Genomic DNA, 16,295 nt, shown 5'->3' with positions numbered 1-16,295 from the left:
TAAACAGTACATTTGCATAATGACTGAAACCAGCCCACTGAAGGAACAATGGGCTGTGAGGTCAGTTTCTTAATCATAATTATGCAAATTCCCATGACCATTGATCAACAATCACTGACCAAAACCCACTGATCAAAGAACACTGATCAATGGCCATGAGTACCATTCACAGAGAGTTGGGGAATGGCTGCAATCACAGCATTGTAAGATGGCGAAAGATGTACCCTTAGGCCCCCTCCTCGATTCAGAGGTGGTCTTTCCCTTTTCACGTAAATGGCCTCCTTGACTCCGCGCTCAAACCAGCGTTCTTCCCTGTCCAGGATGTGTACATCCTCATCGTTGAAAGAGTGTCCACTGGCCTGTAGGTGTAAATAAACTGCAGAGTCCTGGCCTGATGAGGTTGCTCTTCTGTGTTGTGCCATGTGTGAGTGTCATGCGGTGAAAAAAGTGGAGTAGTCAGCAGGATGCGAGTAAAGATGCAGGAGGAAAACTGTACCGGTTAACAGAATACTGCATCATGAACCAGGAAACGCTGTGTGATAAAGTCTTAAAAATGGAGAATGCAATGATCACCGTGACGCAAACCGTAAATTTTATCCAAGCTAAAGGTTTAAATCATCGTCAATTTTAGTCTTTTATGTGGAAAATAGATTCAGTTTGCAGACATTCCTTATCATACAGAGGTTCATTGGCTGAGTTGGGGAAAGTTCTCAATAGAGTTTTTGAGCTCAGCAAGGAAATCTGTCAGTTCATGGACATGGCATGTATGACGCGATGAAGGCATTTCAAGTGAAGCTGTCACAAATACACCAGTGCCTTACTTTTCCCTGTTGAACCAAGTCAGCGCACTTTGCTGATAAACTGAGCGCACTGTGCACTGAGTTCACTGAGTTATTCATTTTTATGTTTAAAAAACATTGTTTTAGTGTGTCAGTAATTATTTATCTTGTTTGGCCTGCGACCTAAAGTGTGCCTTGAGTTTTGGCACCCTGTGCAGTTGAGTTTGACACCCGTGATCTATGGTATCAAAGGCAGCACTGAGGTCTAATAATATTAAAATCAGAGAATCTCTCAAGTCAGTAAAAGTTAAAAGGTCATTAGAAACTTTTAAAATAGCAGTTTCAGTGCTCTGGTGCGTTTTAAAACTAGACTGAAATACTTCACCAATGCCATAGAAAGGTCTGGAGCTGATGGGGGACAACTTTCTCCAGGACTTTAGAAAGAAAAGGCAATTTAGAAATGGAGAGTCCTCTTCACACTCTAAGGTCAATTATGGTGTTCCACAGGGTTCGGTGCTAGGACCAATTCTGTTTACATTATACATGCTTCCCCTAGGCAGCATCATTAGAAGACATAGCATACATTTTCACTGCTATACAGATGACACCCAGCTCTATCTATCCATGAAGCCACATAACACACACCAATTAGTTAAATTGCAGGAATGTCTTAAAGACATAAATGGCCGCTAACTTTCTGCTTCTTAATTCAGATTAAACTGAGGTTATTGTACTCGGCCCAGAAAATCTTAGAAATATGGTATCTAACCAGATTCATACTCTGGATGGCATTACCTTGGCCTCCAGTAACGCTGTGAGGAACCTTGGAGTCATTTTTGACCAGGACATGTCCTTCACCGCACATATTAGAATAGCATAGAATAGAATAGAATAGAATAGAATAATCCTTTAATTGTCCCACAAGGGGAAATTTGGTTGTAACAGCAGCCAAAAAGACACATATACAAACAAACAGTACACAGGACACAGAACAGAAACATACACAATTTTTCTTGAATATTTACATTAAGGACAATGGTTACTATATACAGAGTACTGTACAGTTATTAAATAAAATAAAAATAACTACAAGTAAGAGGCAAACCAGGTTGTAGTGCGAATCGATTGATATTAAACAAATGTGTAAGACTGCTTTCTTCCATTTGCGCAACATCTCTAAAGTTAGAAATATCCTGTCTCAGAGTGACGCTGAAAAACTAGTTCATGCATTTATTACTTCCAGGCTGGACTACTGTAATTCATTATTATCAGGATGTCCAAAAAACTTCCTGAAAAGCCTTCAGTTAATCCAAAATGCTGCAGCAAGAGTACTGACAGGGACTAGAAAGATAGAGCAGATTTCTCCTGTTTTGGCTTCCCTTCATTGGCTTCCTGTTAAATCCAGAATTGAATTCAAAATCCTGCTCCTCACATACAAGGTCTTAAATAATCAGGCCCCATCTTATCTTATTGACATTGTAGTACCATATCACCCTGTTAGAGCACTTCGCTCTCGCTCTGCAGGCCTACTTGCTGTTCCTAGAGTATTTAAAAGTAGAATGGGAGGCAGAGCCTTCAGTTTTCAGGCCCCTCTTCTGTGGAGCCAGCTTCCAGTTTGGATTCGGGAGACAGACACTATCTCTACTTTCAAGATTAGGCTTAAAACTTTCCTTTTTGCTAAAGCATATCGTTAGGGCTGGACCAGGTGACCCTGAATCCTTCCTTACCCAGATAGCAAGACGACATTGAATCTATGTTGATTTTTCATCCGAACCGTCGTATATGGTCGGGGTTGAAATGCCAATGTTGTAACAACATTGAAATACTGTGGTAAACCGACGGTCTTACTATAGAGACGTTGTAACGATGTTGATTCACCGTTGTTTTTTTGTCATTGATATTTGATCTATTTATAGTCGACCAGGTGACAACAACAACGTCGAGAAAACGTCTATTTATAGTTGACGATCATTCGGCTCCGGTCACCATCAAAAACCATCGATTTGTAGTTGAGCATTAAATTGCACTGCAACTTATCGGGTATAAAGTACCAGAGAAAGTAGATTTATTGTTCATTTGTTATCAATGACTTGGTCTAGTTCACCAGCTTTAAAAAATCGTGTCTACGTGCAATTTATGTATAGTTGACCGGGAAATTAAAGCAGCGATCACTTGGACTATTCCGCAGCACCCCTCTCACATTGGTACATCCCCCCAGGTATTCATTGTCTTCTACAGTAGAGCGGGACATTTGATTTACTCTCAGCGGAATTGACCGGAGAAGGCATCAGTTCATGCACTGCACTGGCCTGCACCACGATTAGTATAAGGTAAGAATGAATGATTTTTTTTCCTACTCGTTATTTCCATGTTTGCATTTGAATAACAGTAAAAAACTCGTTAATGTACAACATTAACGAGTTTTTTACTGTTATTTACGTTGCTCCCACAAAATGTGGGAGCCCGAAATTGTGTCTACTTCTTGCAATCCGGCAACAAATAAATTGCACTGCGAACAAAATATATCAACAAAGAAAACATTTTCGTTTCATAATTTCTTCGTTATATTCCCTTACAAAGCTAGCTTTAACGCTTCGAGGTTTCCTTTGTTCTTGCCGTCGCCTCAGCGCTTGACCCAGACTTTCGCTCTGTAGTTGCTTAGTACTACAAAAAATTCTAAATCTGTGATATATGATTGATAAACGTAAAGTTAACTGTATAAACGTGTTCAATGACTTTGTTACTTTTGATGATTGGAGAGCACTCGCTTCAATTCGCACACGAAAACTTTAGACTCAGTTTGAATGCTCACGCAGCATGCCCACGTGACTGTACGTTGCACGCGTACATGACTTTCCGTTTGTGCCTTGAATAATGAATAAGGGTACATCCACACGTACCAGCATATTTTTGAAACCGCTGATTTTTCTATGCGTTTGCACCTTTTGTCCACACGTAATGTATGTCTGGCCGTACATTGTGTTTGTATTTCCAGGCACATTTCACGAAGCAGAACGCAGTCTTCAGAGATATCCACGTGAACGCTGTGATACGTCTGACCTTCAGTCCGAAGAAGAAACCCAGACCAGTCTTAAAAGAAAGCACAAGTAAAACCTTTTTATTCACAAACATATCTTTGATTGTTAAGAATTTATGATCTTGTCTTTTATACATATCTGTGGTGCTTGCATACTGCAATATCACCACATAATATAGTCCAAAAAGTGGAAGTTTGTAAACTTTTTAAAAATGCAAAGCCGTGTACACTTGTGCACTTCAAAAATTCATTGTATACTGTACCTTCTTGCACGTCTCTGTTTCCTGTGTGTGTTGTTAGAAATCAAACTAACTTTAGGAAACAATATGCCAAAAGCATATTTACAATTACTTAAGACCGTTTTTAATTTCTTTTCTTTAGACCAAATCCCCTGTACACATATACGGACTCAGAGGATGAGCAGCCTACAAAAAAACGGTTTCCCCAGGCCCCTCGAGTGAAAATACCAGGTAATATAATACTGTCTAGTGTCTGTGTACATATCTGTGTCTGACACGAGGAAACTTTTTTGACAAGTTGTCTGTATTCTTAAATACTTAAAAAATTATCTTTTTCTAAACAGCCCTCATCACTCCGCAGTCTGCCCCCCAGCCCACTGATAGCAACCATCATAATGCCCCACCCAGCTTCCGGCACCTTTCGCCACTCCGGCACAAACCGACACAGCTTTGCGATCTCGCCAGCATGCAGAGTCTGATGTCTTCCCTATAGATGGTATGCTTTTAAAAAAGCTTTAAAGCTGCATCACAATGTCATTGTACTCTTATCTAAAAAAAAAAACCCCAATTTATACTCCTGAATGTCATCTTGTTGTGATTTTTTTTTCCTGTAGATTCCAGAGACTCTGTGAGGCCACTATTACAAGGCAAGTTTGAAAATCTTGGAATTTCACAGTTTACATGGTATAACAAATATATGTGACAGGCAAAAACTAGTAAACACTTTTAGCAGTTACAAGAACTAACAAATGAATATCCAACAAAAGGGAATAGAAATACATTGTACTGCCAATACTTTGGTTTATTCTTTGTATGACTTGAAAATCAGGCTTTAGGGAAAACTAAATGACATGTTTCTATCATCAATTACATGAAGTAAACACACAAGCACTTGCATACACATTTAAGACATGAGACACGCTAATTCCATCTCATAAAATGTGTCTATAGGTGAGACGCTTTGCGTTGATTGGTGCTGCTGGACCACACTGGAGGTGCGAGTCCGCCGTGTAATGGTTTATGCCATTACAAAGGAGCTGGCCTCTGTACTCAACTGGGCAGGGGAAAAAAAACCAAGGACCAGACAAAGCAAAAAAGGGCATTTAAAGAGACAGCGCTGTGCAGATGCATATTTGGTAAGTTTTAACATTTATTGTAGTTTTATGAGCCTAAAGTGAACAATAAAGGGATCAATTGATGTGCTGGGTGCGTTTCACATTTCCTATGTCTGGTTTTTGCTATATTACTTTGTCTTTCTTAATAACAAGACTTTCATGTCCGGTTAATCTGGAGATGGAGTCTTTGGTCTTCGGCTTGTTTTGTCCTCGGGTTGTAGTTTGTACAGCCCAAGGACCCCATGTTTTCTTTTTTTTTTTAAAGGATACACGGCACACCATGCTAAGACATATCACATTTTCAGCTTATAGCTCTTTGGGAATCAAATGCGGCAGTTTGCTGATTTCCGCCTGGTGACTTTCATGTTTATCAGCCTAGGAGTTTACATACTTTCTCCCTGCTGAAGACAGTTAACAAGAGCTTATTCATGTGCTCTAATTCCCTTTTTTTTTGTCTTTGTTTTTTTGTGTGTGTGTCTATTTTTGTCCTAGATGGCCTGGCGCAGCAGGTAGGGGCGAACTCTATGTCTGAGTTGGTCTTTGCTCAAGCAGTCCAGAAATGGCTCAGATATGCTCCAGATCGTACGGGTGGCGCGCAGGACGCACATCATCCATCCCCATCCCGGAGTAAATAATAAAAAGTGACATGAAACATAGAAATGTAAATAGGAAACTTTGTCTTTTAATAAAGTATTTTGCAAATGATACATGTCTGTTGACCTTTTTTGTTTTTTTGTTTTTTTTTTCAATAAAAAGCAACTGTGCGAAAGAGGTGGAAAATCAATACCATAGCTCAACAGTGTTTCAATATCAGAATCTGACATTGTTTCAATGTCAACAGTGTTAGAAAATATAACGTAGAATCAATGTCAGGTTTCAACATTGATTCAACATCAAAACCTGACGTTGTTTCAACGTTAAAAATGGGTGCAAGAGTGATGTTGGGTCAACGTCACACTTCAACGTTGCTTCAATGACGTCGCCTGATATTGACTCAACATTGTTTCAATGTTTCCTTGCTATCTGGGTAGTTATGCTGCAATAGACGTAGGCTGCCGGGGATTCCCATGATGCATTGAGTTTTTCCTTTCCAGTCACCTTTCTCACTCACTATGTGTTAATAGACCTCTCTGCATTGAATCATATCTGTTATTAATCTCTGTCTCTCTTACACAGCATGTCTTTATCCTGTTTTCCAGCAGATGGCCGCCCCTCCCTGAGCCTGGTTCTGCCAGAGGTTTCTTCCTGTTAAAAGGGAGTTTTTCCTCCCCACTGTCGCCAAAGTGCTTGCTCATAGAGGGTCATATGATTGTTGGGTTTTTCTCTGTATCTACTGTACAATATAAAGCGCCTTGCGGCGACTGTTGTTGTGATTTAGCGCTATATAAATAAAATTGAATTGAATTGAATAGCAATTGGTCTGTAGTTGGATAAAACTCCTGGATCCAGGTTATTTTTTTTTAAGAATAGGTTCCACTGCAGAATGTTTGAAGTCAGCAAGGACACACACAGACTGAAGACTGCTTTTGACAACAGAAAGCAAACACATACCCACAGTGTCAAAAACATCTTTCAATAAACGAGATGGAACAATATCCAGCGTACATCTTCTGGGTTTCAAGTTGTTGACTTCTTCACTCAGTAATGAAAAGGACAAGGGCTCAAAATGATCAAATGCAACTGAAGCTGCCGTATGAACAGATAGTAGGAGGGATAATATGAGACCTGATATCCGCAATCCTATTAATGAAGAATTTCATTAAGTTTTCACGTTACTTTCAATGCTGCATGGGGAGCTTCAGTAGGTGGATTAATAACATAATTAATAATGCTGAATAAAATATGAGGTAGGTTATTAGACACAATCTTATAGAAATACTTTTTGCTGCTCTTAAAGCCTTCTGATAATTTAATAAAGATTCTCTAAGTACATTAAACCATACCTGAAGTCTGTCTTTTTTCCATTTTCACTCAGCTTTTCTACACGTCTGAGTTCTCGGGTAGCATTATTCAACCAAGGCTGGGTTTTAGGTTTTAGACACCTGGTTTTGAGCGGAGCAATGAAAACGCTTTCTCCCAAACCCAAAATCTAAATCCAAATTCCAATAACACACTCGATCATACCAAAACCGTTTTCTTTTTTTCAAGTACACAATCCCAAATGCCAACATTTGCATCTCAAATCCACTAATAAACTCTTTAATACCAAGAGTTATATCTCTAAATCTCAAATACCAATAGCTGTGTCATTGTGGAAAATTTTAAAATTAATTGCAAACACCTGGTGAGCATCTTTTGATTAGGTTTAATAACATATTGCAATAAGGAGAAACCAGAGAAACACAGCCTTGATGTCTTTTATACAAACACACAGACAAACGTATTCCACAACATTTGGGTTGGGGGGTTCACTTAGCTGTCACTTACGGATTTACCTCTCGAATCCTCCCTCCTTGCTCCCTGATAAGGAGTAGCCCCACTACCTGTTTTACATCTCACATGAACTTACAATGCCCCAACTGTGTTTGTGTATGTGTGTGTGATAGAGCATAAAGACACATTTATGGCGCTATTCTACAGACATATAAATGAGTAAGACTAAGTGACTAACTGAAATTTACTATTACTAAAGTGATCAATACATAACAAAATAAATTTTCCATTACATTATCAAGGTTTCAAGAACATCTCTAGCATCCCTAATGTCAACAAGAAGCAAGGTTATTATCATTAATGAAAACTAACGAAAACTAGAAATAAAAACAATTTCCTTAACAGAAATAAAAATAAAAATGAGACTTTGTGAAAACAAGAAAACTAACTAAAACTGAAATGACCATTCACAAAACTAACTAAAATTAACTGAATTTATAGAGAAAATGTGTAGTTTTCGTTCATGTATGTGTGTCATACATTAGTCTAAGGCATGGGTAGGCAACTCCAGGCCTCGAGGGCCAGTGTCCTGTGGGTTTTAGATGTGTCCTTGATTCAACACAGCTGATTTAAATGGCTAAATTTGTTAGGTGTAGGCTGTGTGCAGGCAGGAATGGTGGACCCATAGTGCAGACGCTCGGAGGCAAAAAGGTGAACTCAAAACAGCTTTAATGCTGAACTCAAAACAGGTAACAAAACTGGGACTCAAAATAAACTCAGGCAAGCAGACAGAACACACAGCATAGTAAACGGTAGATCGCGACAATGACAAACTGAAACACAGGGCTTAAATACATAGAGGGAGCAATCAGGGAATGGGCAACAGGAGGGAAACACAGCTGGGGCAAATCAGGACTAACGAGACCAGGAAGCGTAAACTGAACACACTGAGATAAGACAAACCTTCAAAGTAAAACAGGAAAACACATAACACAGACTGAACAAAAGACACAGACTCACATGCAGGCACTACAGAGGGAACAGAGACGTGGGACCAGGGCAGACAGACACTGACTGGACACGGGGATATGGCGGACAAGGGAGACAGCAACTAAGGATTACACAGAGACAAACCATAAGATAAGATAAGATAAGATAACCTTTATTAGTCCCACACGTGGGAAATTTGTTTTGTCACAGCAGGAAGTGGACAGTGCAAAAGTTATGAAGGACAATTAGGATAAAATAAAATAAGAATAAATACAGTACACAACTGTACAGAATAGAATAAAAATAAAAATAGAATACTATATACAGTAGAATAAAATAGAATAAAATATACAATAGGATAAAAATAGAGTACAAATGCTATATACAACAGAGTGAAAAATACAACGGTTGCCAGAAAGATTATTGCACATTTGTGTTATTGCACATTTGTGGATGTGTGTGTTTGATCAGTTAAAAGTCTTTGTTGTGGAGTCTGACAGCAGTGGGGAGGAAAGACCTGCGAAATCTCTCCGTCCCATACCGTGGGTGCCGCAGTCTCCCACTGAAGGAGCTGCTCAGTGCTGTCACAGTCTCATGCATGGGGTGGGAGATGTTGTCCAAAAGGGATGACAGCTTAGCCACCATTCTCCTGTCACTCACCACCTCCACTGGGTCCAGAGGGCATCCTAGAACAGAGCTGGCCCTTCGGATCAGCCTGTTCAGTCTCTTCCTGTCCCCAGCAGAGATGCTGCCGCCCCAGCAGACCACACCATAAAAGATGGCTGAGGCCACCACAGAGTCATAGAAGGTCTTCAGGAGTGGGCCCTCCACTCCAAACGACCTGAGTCTCCGCAGCAGGTACAGCCTGCTCTGCCCTTTCCTGTAGAGGGCGTCTGAGTTATGAGTACAGTCCAGTTTGTTGTTCAGATGAACACCAAGGTACCTGTAGCTGTCCACAGTCTCAATGTCCATACCTTGGATGTTCAGTGGTTGCAGTGGAGGATGTTTGTGCCTGCGGAAGTCTACCACCAGCTCCTTGGTTTTACTGGCATTGATCTGGAGGTAGTTCAGCTGGCACCAGTCCACAAAGTCCTGAGTCAGTCCTCTGTATTCAATTCAATTCAATTCAATTCAATTTTATTTATATAGCGCCAAATCACAACAAAAGTCGCCTCAAGGCGCTTTATATTGTACAGTAGATCGCACAATAATAAATCCCCAATAAATAATAAAAACCCAACAATCATATGACCCCCTATGAGCAAGCACTTTGGCGACAGTGGGAAGGAAAAACTCCCTTTTAACAGGAAGAAACCTCCGGCAGAACCAGGCTCAGGGAGGGGCGGCCATCTGCTGCGACCGGTTGGGGTGAAAGAAGGAAAACAGGATGAAAGACATGCTGTGGATGAGAGACAGAGATTAATAACAGATATGATTCGATGCAGAGAGGTCTATTAACACATAGTGAGTGAGAAAGGTGACTGGAAAGGAAAAACTCAATGCATCATGGGAATCCCCGGCAGCCTACGTCTATTGCAGCATAACTAAGGGAGGATTCAGGGTCACCTGGTCCAGCCCTAACGATATGCTTTAGCAAAAAGGAAAGTTTTAAGCCTAATCTTAAAAGTAGAGATAGTGTCTGTCTCCCGAATCCAAACTGGAAGCTGGTTCCACAGAAGAGGGGCCTGAAAACTGAAGGCTCTCCCTCCCATTCTACTTTTAAATACTCTAGGAACAACAAGTAACCCTGCAGAGCGAGAGCGAAGTGCTCTAATAGGGTGATATGGTACTACAAGGTCATTAAGATAAGATGGGGCCTGATTATTTAAGACCTTGTAAGTGAGGAGCAGGATTTTGAATTCAATTCTGGATTTAACAGGAAGCCAATGAAGAGAAGCCAAAACAGGAGAAATATGCTCTCTCTTTCTAGTCCCTGTCAGTACTCTTGCTGCAGCATTTTGGATTAACTGAAGACTTTTCAGCGAGTTTTTAGGACATCCTGATAATAATGAGTTACAGTAGTCCAGCCTGGAAGTAATGAAGGCATGAACTAGTTTTTCAGCATCACTCTGAGACAGGATATTTCTAATTTTAGAGATGTTGCGCAAATGGAAGAAAGCAGTCTTACATATTTGTTTAATATGTGCCTTGAAGGACATGTCCTGGTCAAAAATGACTCCAAGGTTCCTCATAGCATTACTGGAGGCCAAGGTAATGCCATCCAGAGTAAGAATCTGGTTAGATACCATATTTCTAAGATTTTCAGGGCCGAGTACAATAACCTCAGTTTTATCTGAATTAAGAAGCAGAAAGTTAGCGGCCATCCAGGTCTTTATGTCTTCAAGACATTCCTGCAGTTTAACTAATTGGTGTGTGTTACCTGGCTTCATGGATAGATGGAGCTGCGTGTCATCTGCATAGCAGTGAAAATTTATGCTATGTCTTCTAATGATGCTGCCTAGGGGAAGCATGTATAATGTAAATAGAATTGGTCCTAGCACTGAACCCTGTGGAACTCCATAATTAACCTCAGCATGTGAAGAGGACTCTCCATTTACTTGAACAAATTGGAGTCTATTAGATAGATATGATACAAACCACTGCAGCGCAGTACCTGTAATACCTACAGCATGTTCTAATCGCTCTAATAGGATATTATGGTCGACAGTATCGAACGCAGCACTGAGGTCTAGCAGGACAAGCACAGAGATGAGTCCACTGTCAGAGGCCATAAGAAGATCATTTGTAACCTTCACTAAAGCTGTTTCTGTGCTGTGATGAGCTCTGAAACCTGACTGAAACTCTTCAAATAAGCCATTCCTCTGCAGATGATCTGTTAGCTGTTTGACAACTACTCTTTCAAGGATTTTTGATATGAAAGGAAGGTTGGAGATTGGCCTATAATTAGCTAAGACAGCTGGGTCTAGAGATTGCTTTTTAAGTAAAGGTTTAACTACAGCCACCTTGAAGGCCTGTGGTACATAGCCAATTATTAGAGATAGATTGATCATATTTAAGATTGAAGAATTAATTAATGGCAGGACTTCTTTGAGCAGTTTTGTAGGAATGGGGTCTAAAAGACACGTTGATGGTTTGGAGGAAGTAATTATTGAAGTTAACTCAGAAAGATCGATTGGAGAAAAAGAGTCTAACTTAACATCAATGGTACTAAAAGTAGCTGTAGACGATATTACATCTGTGGGATGATTATTGGTAATTTTTTCTCTAATGATAAAAATTTTATTTCTGAAGAAGTTCATGAAGTCATTACTAGTTAACGTTAAAGGGATGGTTGGCTCAGTAGAGCTCTGACTTTTTGTCAGCCTGGCTACAGTGCTGAAGAGAAACCTGGGGTTGTTCTTATTTTCTTCAATCAGTGACGAATAGTAAGATGTTCTGGCTTTGCGGAGGGCTTTCAAAGCTGTACTCCTTGTCGTCCCCATCAGTGATGAGGCCGACTATTGCAGAGTCATCAGAGAACTTCTGCAGGAAGCACTGGGTGCAGTTGTGGGAGAAGTCTGCAGTGTAGATGGTGAAGAGGAACGGAGCCAGAACCGTTCCCTGTGGGGCCCCCGTACTGCAGACGACCCTGTCCGACACACAGCCCTGAGTCCTCACATACTGTGGTCGGTCGGTGAGGTAGTCCAAAATTCAGGTAGTGAGGTGATGGTCCACTCCAGAGTTCTCCAGCTTGTCCTTCAGAACCGAGGGAAGAATAGTGTTGAAGGCACTGGAGAAATCAAAGAACATGATTCTCACAGTGCTTCCAGCGGTCTCCAGGTGAGCGAGGGAGCGATGTAGGAGGTGAATGACGGCATCATCCGCTCCAATGCCAGGCTGGTAGGCAAACTGAAGTGGGTCCAGTGATGAGCTCACAAGGCGCCGAAGCTGAGCCAGGACCAGCCGCTCCAGGGTCTTCATCAGGTGGGATGTCAGAGCCACCGGCCTGTAGCTGTTGAGGTCCTTGGGGCGTGAAGTCTTTGGCACTGGTACAACACAGGAGGTTTTCCAGAGCTGTGGGACTCTTCCCAGCCTCAGGCTCAGGTTGAAGAGGTGCTCCATCACACCACACAGTTGGTCCGCGCAGGACCTGACGACCCTCGAGCTAATGCCATCTGGGCCCGCTGCCTTCTTGCCATTAATCCTCCTCAGTTCCCTCCTAACCTGGGTGGATGAGAGAGACAGGCTGGAGCCTTGTGTTGAGTGTGTATTGGATGCTGTTGTTGGGGGTGGGGAGGAGTGAGCAGGGTGAATAGAGGAGGTGTGAAGTGTCTGAGGTGTCAGAGACATGACTCTAACAAAAACCCAAAAACTAGGTTGGTCAATTCGCAGGAACATCACAAGCGAGAGGAAGCGTTGGTGAATATGTTTATTGAGACTGGGATATCTACACAACTGTGCGAGTTAATAGTCTCATTGGGGCCAAGATGGATATAGCAAAGCAGAAATTGAAAGAACTGATGAGGAATGGTCACAAATCTGGAAAATACAGCAGTCAACAACATCATCACGTGCCTGGAGACTACACTGCTGGAAAAATGTAATTAGATTTTTTATAACACCCAAAATTAAGAACAAACATACCTCATTACCACAACCGTGTTGGAGGGGCTGTGGAGAGGTAGATGTGAATCATTCCCATGTGTTCTGGTTGTGTCCCAAGATTACAAAATTTTGGGCAGATGTTCATTTAGTTATAGGTAAAATTCTGGGTTATGATGTATCTAAGACTTGTACATTATTATATTTTGGTGTCATTACGGGAAATGTGATGAAAGAAGATAGATACATATTGAAAATTATGCTTGCTGCCTGTAAAAAGGCAATTACAAGAAAATGGAACAAGATAGACCCACCATCACAGGACGAATGGATAAAAATTATAGATGAAATACAAATCATGGAACAATTGACCTACAGAATAAGGACTCAGGAAGATCAATACCATAAAAAGTGGGAGAAATGGACTGAGTACACAAACCTAACAGGATAAAGACCAACACATTGAAAATGAGAAATGATCAAACTGTAGAAACAAGGAGATCCAACATGGCTTTTTTTTGTTTTGTTGTTTTTTGTTGTTGTTGTTGTTTTTTGTTTGTTTGTCTCTGCTATCCTACTTGTATTATTTATTCTTTATTTTTTGTTGTTGTTTTGTTTTGTTGTTACCCCCCTAACCCCCTTGTATAGTGTATAAAGAAAAAACAATAAAAAGAAAGTAAAAAAAAGAAGAAAAAAAAAGAAGAAAGAACTAATAAAAGAAGCGAGGAAGCTAACTCTGTGTGTAGATGCCTGGAGCAAAAGGGGATTAACAGCATCTTTCATGGGTGTTTCCGCTTGTTTTTACCACCCACCTGGGCCAGGTCCATGATGCTTTGCTTAACTTGCACCGAATGGAGCACCCACATACCAGGGAGGCCATCGCCCGCTGTATTGATCAGACATTAGAAGAGTGGGCTGTAGGGGAAGAGAAGGTGCTGCTCGTTGTAACCGATAATTTGGCCAACATCGTCAAGGCCGTAAGGCTTCTTCAGAATCGCAGGCGAACTGATTGATACCAACGGTTCTCAGGATGAGCAAAGAGCTGCTGGACAGGGCCAAGATGAAATTGTGGATAGAGTCTGAGTCCGAGGAGTCAGACATGGAGTGTGAGGAATGTGGAACAGATTATCATTTTTTCCTTTTACTTATACAAACCATTGCATTAATCAACACCATTTTCAGCTATAATGTTAGAGTTTCCTTGTGAATTTTCTGATGCATGTGAATATATAGAATAAATCTACTTCCTATCATTTACTGTGGCTATATTGCAGACAGCATATATGCTGCATAAAGGCTGGAAATGGGAACTTGCCATAGCATTTATGTTGTACCTCGTCAATCTCTAGCTGTGAGAGGAGTCCCTTCTTTCGAATGTTGGAACACTTAGCTACTAGCTGTTTCGCCGTCATTGTGGATGTTGGGTATCGAAGAATCCATAGGTCCCTCATCCTATTCATGTAACCCCTTCCGCCAGGGTTACTTGCGTAGTAGCATTCCAACAACGCCCTGTTTTCGTCTCTTGCCCACCGATGCCTTCTTGTTCCAGTAGCCCACTTCTCGTCAGGGTGCCCTGGTTCCTCAACACCTGATGCGGACCTTGTTGATCCGGGCGACGTCCGAGCCGGCAAGCCTTCATATTTATCTGTCTCGCTCATGATGATGTCACACCCCAATTTCACAGCATTATGGTAGTAATTAGAATCAAACTTATGAGAAAGGAGACCCCTTGAGTATAAAACAGCGTAATGAGAACTACTGAAGCTGTTGCGACGTCCAAGTTTGCTACAGTCATTGGCTGGGACCTGACTACAGGGCCACCTGAAGGAGGCTTCCCTCTGTCTGATGTCTTTTGTTCTGAGGCATGAGACTTAACTTCTGAGACCTGAGACCTGACTTTTAAGACCTTACACCCGAGACCTAACTTTTGAGACCTGACACCTGAGACCTAACTTTTGAGACCTGAGACCTGAGACCTGACTTTTGAGACTGGCACCTTACACCTGAGACCTGACCTCTGAGACCTGACACCTGAGACCTGACTTCTGAGACCTGAGACCTGACTTTTGAGACCTGACACCTGACTTCTGAGAGCTGACTTTTGAGACCTAACTTTTGAGACCTGAGACCTGAGACCTGACTTTTGAGACTGGCACCTTACACCTGAGACCTGACCTCTGAGACCTGACATCTGAGACCTGACACCTGACTTTTGAGACCTGACACCTGACTTCTGAGAGCTGACTTTTGAGACCTGACACCTGAGACCTGACTTCTGAGACCTGAGACCTGACTTCTGAGACCTGACACCTGAGATCTGACTTCTGATGTCATGATTCGGCTGTGTGCAGGCAGGAGAAGGACCCAAACGCAAAACTCACCGAGACAAAAGTGAACTCAAAACACTGCTTTATTGCAGGCTAGCACGAAAAATATAACAAAACTAAACTGGGACATGGATAACTAACACACAGGGAAACACAGCCATGAGGGAGAACGCGACACAGAACTGAGGGAGACCCAGACCTAAATACACAGAGGGTTAACGAGGGAAGTGGGAGCACACGAGGAACACAGGTGACACTGATAATCATAACAAGACAAGGCAGGAGTAAACGCAACACTGACGGGAGACTGTCAAAGTAAAACAGGAAGTACAGAGGTTCAGACAGGAGGAGAGAGAGCACGGGGAGAGCACAGACATAACGGGCTGGGGAAAACATGGAATAAAACACAAGGAGAGACGAGGGCTCAGATACACAGAGGGGCACACAGGGGGTAAGAGCCACAAGGGGGAAAACACATAAGGAACAACGTAACAGGGCAGGAACCATGGCCTAAATACAGAACAACATACCCAAAAATACAAGAGAATCAAGAATGCTGGGCCAACATGGCCCAGGATCATGACATCTGAGACCTGAGACCTGACTTCTGAGACCTGAGACCTGACTTCTGAGACCTGACATCTGAGACCTGACACCTGACTTTTGAGACCTGACTTCTGAGACCTGGACACTTTTTGTCTGAGACCTGACACCTGACAGCGTTTTGTCTGAGACCTGACAGCTTTTTCCTGAAACCTGACATTTTTTTGTCTGAGACCTGAGACCTGACAGCTTTTTGTCTGAGACCTGAGGATGTCCTAAAATGTATGTCATATAAAGGCCATACTTTGGACCTTGTTTGTTGCTCTTGACTTACTCCTTTCAACTGCAAA

Source organism: Oreochromis niloticus, unplaced genomic scaffold (assembly GCF_001858045.2).
Source record: "Oreochromis niloticus isolate F11D_XX unplaced genomic scaffold, O_niloticus_UMD_NMBU tig00002388_pilon, whole genome shotgun sequence".
In the NCBI taxonomy this organism is placed as follows: Eukaryota; Metazoa; Chordata; class Actinopteri; order Cichliformes; family Cichlidae; genus Oreochromis; species Oreochromis niloticus.
This window is presented reverse-complemented; position numbering follows the sequence as displayed.